The sequence below is a fragment of the Etheostoma spectabile genome, chromosome 13 (assembly GCF_008692095.1).
Source record: "Etheostoma spectabile isolate EspeVRDwgs_2016 chromosome 13, UIUC_Espe_1.0, whole genome shotgun sequence".
In the NCBI taxonomy this organism is placed as follows: domain Eukaryota; kingdom Metazoa; phylum Chordata; class Actinopteri; order Perciformes; family Percidae; genus Etheostoma; species Etheostoma spectabile.
The window spans coordinates 21,508,112-21,514,136 of record NC_045745.1 but is presented as its reverse complement, the minus strand read 5'-3'; the positions used below and the strand labels follow the sequence as shown (position 1 = coordinate 21,514,136).

The 6,025-nt window shown below is 39.7% G+C and overlaps 1 protein-coding gene and 1 long non-coding RNA gene across 2 annotated transcripts in view; both read right to left on the bottom strand.

Moving 5' to 3' along the window:
• The window catches only part of rtn4rl1a (reticulon 4 receptor-like 1a), a 97,507-nt gene that overhangs the window by 80,467 nt on the left and 11,015 nt on the right, over window positions 1-6,025 (bottom strand). The gene's annotated exons all lie outside the window — the stretch shown is intronic.
• The window catches only part of LOC116700220 (uncharacterized), a 9,485-nt gene continuing 6,343 nt past the window's right edge, over window positions 2,884-6,025 (bottom strand). The window contains exon 3 of the long non-coding RNA XR_004334603.1: window positions 2,884-2,898. This is a non-coding gene — a long non-coding RNA (uncharacterized LOC116700220). The remainder of the gene's footprint in view (window positions 2,899-6,025) is intronic.

Here is a 6,025-nt window from a genome sequence, read left to right as displayed (position 1 = left end):
GCCCAAAAGCCCAAAATGGTGTACGCATAAAAAATTTAGATTTATAAAACCGTGCGCATGCACACCTGTAAGCAATGTTCCCTTTATAAATCACAAATTAACTACAAGTGTGCGTGCATGAATCAGCCTCTTATTCCGCCCTGTTCCCACATTTACTTTCTGCAGTCTGACGCCGGATCATCACCTCACCATCTACGTTGCCAATTCCCATTGTCTCCAAAATGTACGTACGCATGGGTCAGCGTTTGCTTGGAGGAACACACATTCTCCCGTCAAGTTTGTTTTTTTATAAATCACAACTTTTGCATGGGAAGTGCTGTACGTGCATTTTCAGCCCCGTTTTGTGCGTACGCCATGTTTATAAAAGAGACCCCTTGTCATCATAAAAACCCCAAACTAGCATCCAAACAATTGGTAGCATATGATTGAAGAAGTGGATTACATGTTATAACCCTCTTTGTGACATTTCAGAATGATTAAGGAGGAATTAAGTCCCTTCATCTCTTGCTACACCATTTTAACAACACAATAGGCTACTTTATTTACTCCACATCCTACTTCTCCTCTTACCATGGAAACATATGCAATCTAGTAAGACACACACAGACACATACAAGCACATACACACACAACGTATTTGGAAGCAGACTCAGCTGCCACACGAACAGGCAGCAGCACACATGCACAGTGACTACATGAAAAACCTCTTCCATGAACGTGTCTGGGGAAATGCTTGTGAAATGACAGTTAGAGAAGATAGCTCGTCTTGATCTGTTGGCGAACGGAGCGTGTAAGGTCCCCAAGACTAGCCGTGGAGACAGATGGGAAGAGATGGGGCAGGTAGGAGCAGGCTGGGGGAAATGCAGACCAGAACCCATCCTGAGAGATAGGCTGGAATCACGGCACTCTGTATTAGTGTCATATTTTTAATGGTTTCACTTTTTTACATTTATGATAGGATACAAAAATATATTATTCAAGTTGATTATATTTTTTGTCTATACTAATGAATAAAAACTGATTCCTCTTCTGTTTTTTTGACAGAAAAAATAGGTTTGTTTTGATGCCCATTATTAGCCACAGAAATCAATATTTTTTTTCTTGCAGCACTCATGGCTTCAGGTAACTTTCCATGTAAATAAATTACATTGGGCTTTGCAGCACAACAGCAGTTCCTGGGAGTTGTCCACATCAATTCGTTTTTCTAACTTCTGAGTCAATTAATGTGAACGTGGCTGCTTCTGTTCAATACAAACCTGAAGCGTTTCAGGATTGCATGTGCTCAGATCAATGGCCACTGACTGATTAGATTTAGCTAAAGACTCACTTTAACCTACGGGACACATTTATCTTGGCAGTAAAATATATGTTTATGTTAATAGCTTAATAGCCTAGCTTAATATTCACGTATCAAGGAGCTTCTCTCCAGTGTAGATTCGTCCTCAGTCCGTGTGAAGATAAAGCATTACCTGTCTTTGCAATATAGACAAATGTACTCATCTTGGTTGCCCCAAATCTTGAGCAGCGCAGCAGAAATCTGCCTTGGGACGAATGATTTGCTCTGAGAGTTGTTGCCTGACATGATGTTAGTCACACATATTCAGAAAGAGGAGAGAGAGGAAGAGGGCATTAGATGAGTATGATAGATAGTCAGTCAGTAGGTAGCAGAGAGAGAAAGAAAGAGATGCACAATATAGAGTGTTTTGTTTGGTTTAAAGGTCAAAACAATCATCGTCATGCATCCTCAGTTTAATGTTTACCGTGGCATTTGGTCTAGTTCATTAAGAGATGTTAACTGCAGTCAGACCACAAGGCCTAGTGTTTGTACCAGGTGCTAAAAGTCTGCCAGAAGGTACTTTCTGCTAAATATTGTGCACTGCATTTTGTGTGGCTGCATACCACTCTTGCTATTTCGAGACTGATTGCAGCGGTATTGATCTGCCTGGCTGAGAAATCAAACCAAAACATGTTTGACACCATCATCTCCTCTATCCCGCTCTATCTCTTTTACATTACGCCCTTTTCATCACTCAACAGTGTAAGACCATTTTCCTTCACCTCCGCTATCTACCTCCTTTTACAAATCACTCTCTTACCTTTCCTCTCCTCATGTTGTCACTCTCAGTGCCATTACTCTTTGCCAACACTCACCTTCCACCCATCCACTCATCTGTATCTGCTTTTCCTCGGTTCACTTCTTGCTCCACCTTTCTCACACTTCAGTGTTTTTCTTAATACATCCGTTCCTCCTTCTCATCAGCTGTTGCTTCTTAAATCCAACACCTTTTCCCTTCCTGCATCCCTTTCCTTCTCCATCACCTCTTTCTCACTTGTCTCCCCAAATGTTGTGGCTCCTCTATATTTTCTACAGTTTTCCTTCGACTCTCTTCTTCTGAACTTTCTCACCCTTACCACTTGCTCTTTCTTTTTTTTAACCTCGCAACTCATCCTCCCTCCTTCCCTCCCAGGGTGATTGAGTGGTGGTTGGCTGGCACAGCTTGTGTGGTTGGGCAGGCAGCCCGTCTTAATGACAGCTGCAGTTTAGCCAGATCCTCATCGGGGCAGTAGCACTGTACAGTAGTAATCATAACAACAATGGAACAACAGATCATACAGGCTTTTTAGGATTGACTGTATTATTAGGTTGGCATCTGTTGTGTTGTGATTATCTCTTGGGTCAACATATCACTGAATAACAGATACAAGAAAAAGTATAAAATCCAGTCCTGTGAAGCTCATGAGCATGAATGTTTTTGTCTCTTTCCACCCCTCTCAAACTCTGTCACATTTTTGTTGTCTCACTATCAAATACATCCCCCGCAGTGTCACAGCATTTGCTTCACACTGCTTCCGGTACACACCTTTCATTAACTCACAACTGCAAAACCTACATTGCGGCTGAGCTGAGATTAATTTATAAGCCAGCAGTGCCATCTGTTAAATTGCACATCTGTAAAAAAAAAAAAAAAAAAAATGGTGTAAAATGAGTGAGCAAAAACATCTGAGGTAAGCACCTTTCTCAGTAATTTAATTGTGCCAAGGCGATGGTGCTACAACTCAGTTATGAGCTTGGTGAGCTGTGCAAAACTCACTATTAGTTACAAGCTGTTGGTCTACTTGGTGGGAGTTTTTCTCTCTTCTCTGCTCACTTGTGCATCATCAGTTTTAGGTCATGCTGACAGCTTAAGAAGATTAATGCAGCATTGGTGAAAGGGGGAGAGGGAGTTCAGAGGGTGCATTGTAGATGTCTTCACCCTTCCTCACTTTCACCATTGTAACACTCACTTCTGTGAGTTGCCACACATTGGACTGCGTTGTAGTAATCTATCTCTAACATACCATAACCCTCAACATTAACTGTGCTGGCATCCTCAGACACAAATGCTGCAGGGGCAGGGTCTCCTATAAACACCACTTAAATGGGACAGCAGCACGGCCATAAACCAGCTCTATCAACAGTGGCTTTACCATCCTGACATTTTTATTTAAAGCTAACTATATTTAATGTTTTTTCTCTCAGCACACTGTTGCTCTGGGTGAACATTCTTAAAACCATTCTTATGATATCAACCTGTGATAATCTCCCCATACTTCAAAGGAAAATGTACTTTACAATTGTTAACATGCCATCAATGAGATGTTTCATTCCCAGCGTCGTTCCACCACTTGAATGATTACAGACATAAAACCAAAGCTCGCTACATAAAAGGAAATCTCACTATGGATTTTTGCAGCCAATACCTCAAGCCTATTATGTACAATAAGTTCTCTATCATCATTTGCAGAATATCACTGACTATGTTTACATGCACATAATATTCTGTTCTTTGCCTTTATTCCGAAAAAGATGATATTCCGACTAAGCTGTTTACATGGCTAATGAAAGTGAATATTCCACTAATATTCCCATTTATATGTATACATGCTAAATACAAGGTTTTCCAAGTTTACCAGCAGACAAGAGACCGTAAACTGTGGTAAAAATCCCAATTGAGACGCATATTCCAAATATGCTGTCTACATGTCCAAATAATGCCTGTTAAACCTCCATAATACCGGAATATCCCACATGTCTTGATTGGGAAATGCTAAATTTGGAATAACGCCTTATTCTGTTTATTCAACCGGAATTTGCCGTTTACATGACTGGACGCTTCAGTCAGCCACCAGCCAAAACAAATAGATATAAATTCTCTTTTGTACTCTCTGCTATCTCTCTGCTTAACTCTGTAAAGAATAGGTAACGTCTGCACATAAGGCCATGTTGGATTTATTTCCCCATCTGGTCTGATCCCGTATTTTAATCAATGTTGTCATCTTTGTTGTCGTGTACTGTATGTCAACCTCTTGCTACTGCAGCAAAATTAATCGCCCCTCGGGGACAAATAAAGGTCTTGAACTTGAATTTGAACTTTTATCAAATTCGGAATATTGTCATATTCTAAATAATAGGGGAATATTTGTGTGCATGTAAACATACTCACTGTTGATTTGGTGTTTTGAAGTATCCCCTTGATATGTTTGATATGTCCTAACATATGTCTACCATTTTAACCATCAACAATAAACTGTATATAGGACTCCGTTTGTTGTAATTTATAATCCAGCTAAATTTATTTTTAGCATTTCCAGGCTTGAGTTTAATATAGCTAGAAAAAAAGAAGCTTAAAATAAAATATGTAAAAGCCCACCTGAAGTATTATGACTTACTTTTTTCTGGTGGAGCATCAGCAGTGTCAAAAATATAAATGTACTGTCATGAAAATGACTGCAGGTTTGTGCAGGGATGTAAAATAGTGGTGCTGATTTACTTGAATATTAGAGTGGGTACACATTTATGAATTTTATAGCTGTGTAAAAGTTCTTCTCTGATTACTTTTTTAGTTGTGTTCCAGAAAACCTCCACGCTAATAAAAGGCCATTCTGGGATTTATCTGTATAGTCCCCAGCTGAGCATCAGATTGTTATGTAAGTGTAATACATACACGTGAATCCACACACTGGGCTCATACGCATACATGTTATAATGAGACTCAGACTGAAGACACAAACAAGCTGTGGCAGCAGACAACAACACTTTCTCACATGTCCCTCATCTCCTGTTCTCTCACATCACTCCATCTTTACTTCCTGCCATCAAACACAGCCTGCCACGAAATAGAGCCTTCTTCTAATTTCAGCCATTTCATGCGTCAGTGTCTTTGTGTGGTGAGCCGGTGCACCTATGTGTGGGCTTTGAAATGTGAATTCATTTTTGGCTCTTCCATATTTGTTTGGTCTAATTTAGGAATTTAGTCAGGACTTGGATTTAGCATCACTAGAAATGAAAAAAGATGAGCTTCATTAAACCCACTAGTGAGTCCTGGCAAATGCCTGGGTGTGTGTTTGGATGTGTGTGTGTTGGGAGTGAAGAAGTATGCTGTACAACCCCCCCCAAAAAAAAACACAGAAACAACACATGATATACAATGGACAGAGGGGCTGCAAGTAATGATTTTTTTTTATTAATCCCTCAATTATTTGTTGCTTTATAATTTAGCTGATAAAACATGAGAGGACTAAAAAATAAACACTGCAAGTTTCTAGTGCCCAACAGGATGTCTTTGAAAGGCAAAAAGAGATCCTCGAACCAGAAAATATTTGGCATTTTTGCTTAGTATGACAAATATTTAATTATCTAACTTGTTAATGCTGTGCAGTGCTCTGCTATGCCATGAACTACTACAAACTAATATTGTTAGTCACTGTTCCATTATCTTTTACTGCTTTATTATTGCCACTATTCATTCCAACCCCAACCGCCCGTTAGACACCGCCTACCAAGAGCCTGGGTCTGTCTGAAGTTTCTTCCTAAAAGGGAGTTTTTCCTCTCCACTGTCACACTGTTGCTTATTCTGGAGGGAACTACTAGAACTGGTGGGTCATTGTAAATTATAGAGTGTGGTCTAGACCTACTCTATCTAAATCTAAAGTGTCTCGAAATAACTCTCTTAACTCTTGAATTGATACTATGAATAAAATTGAA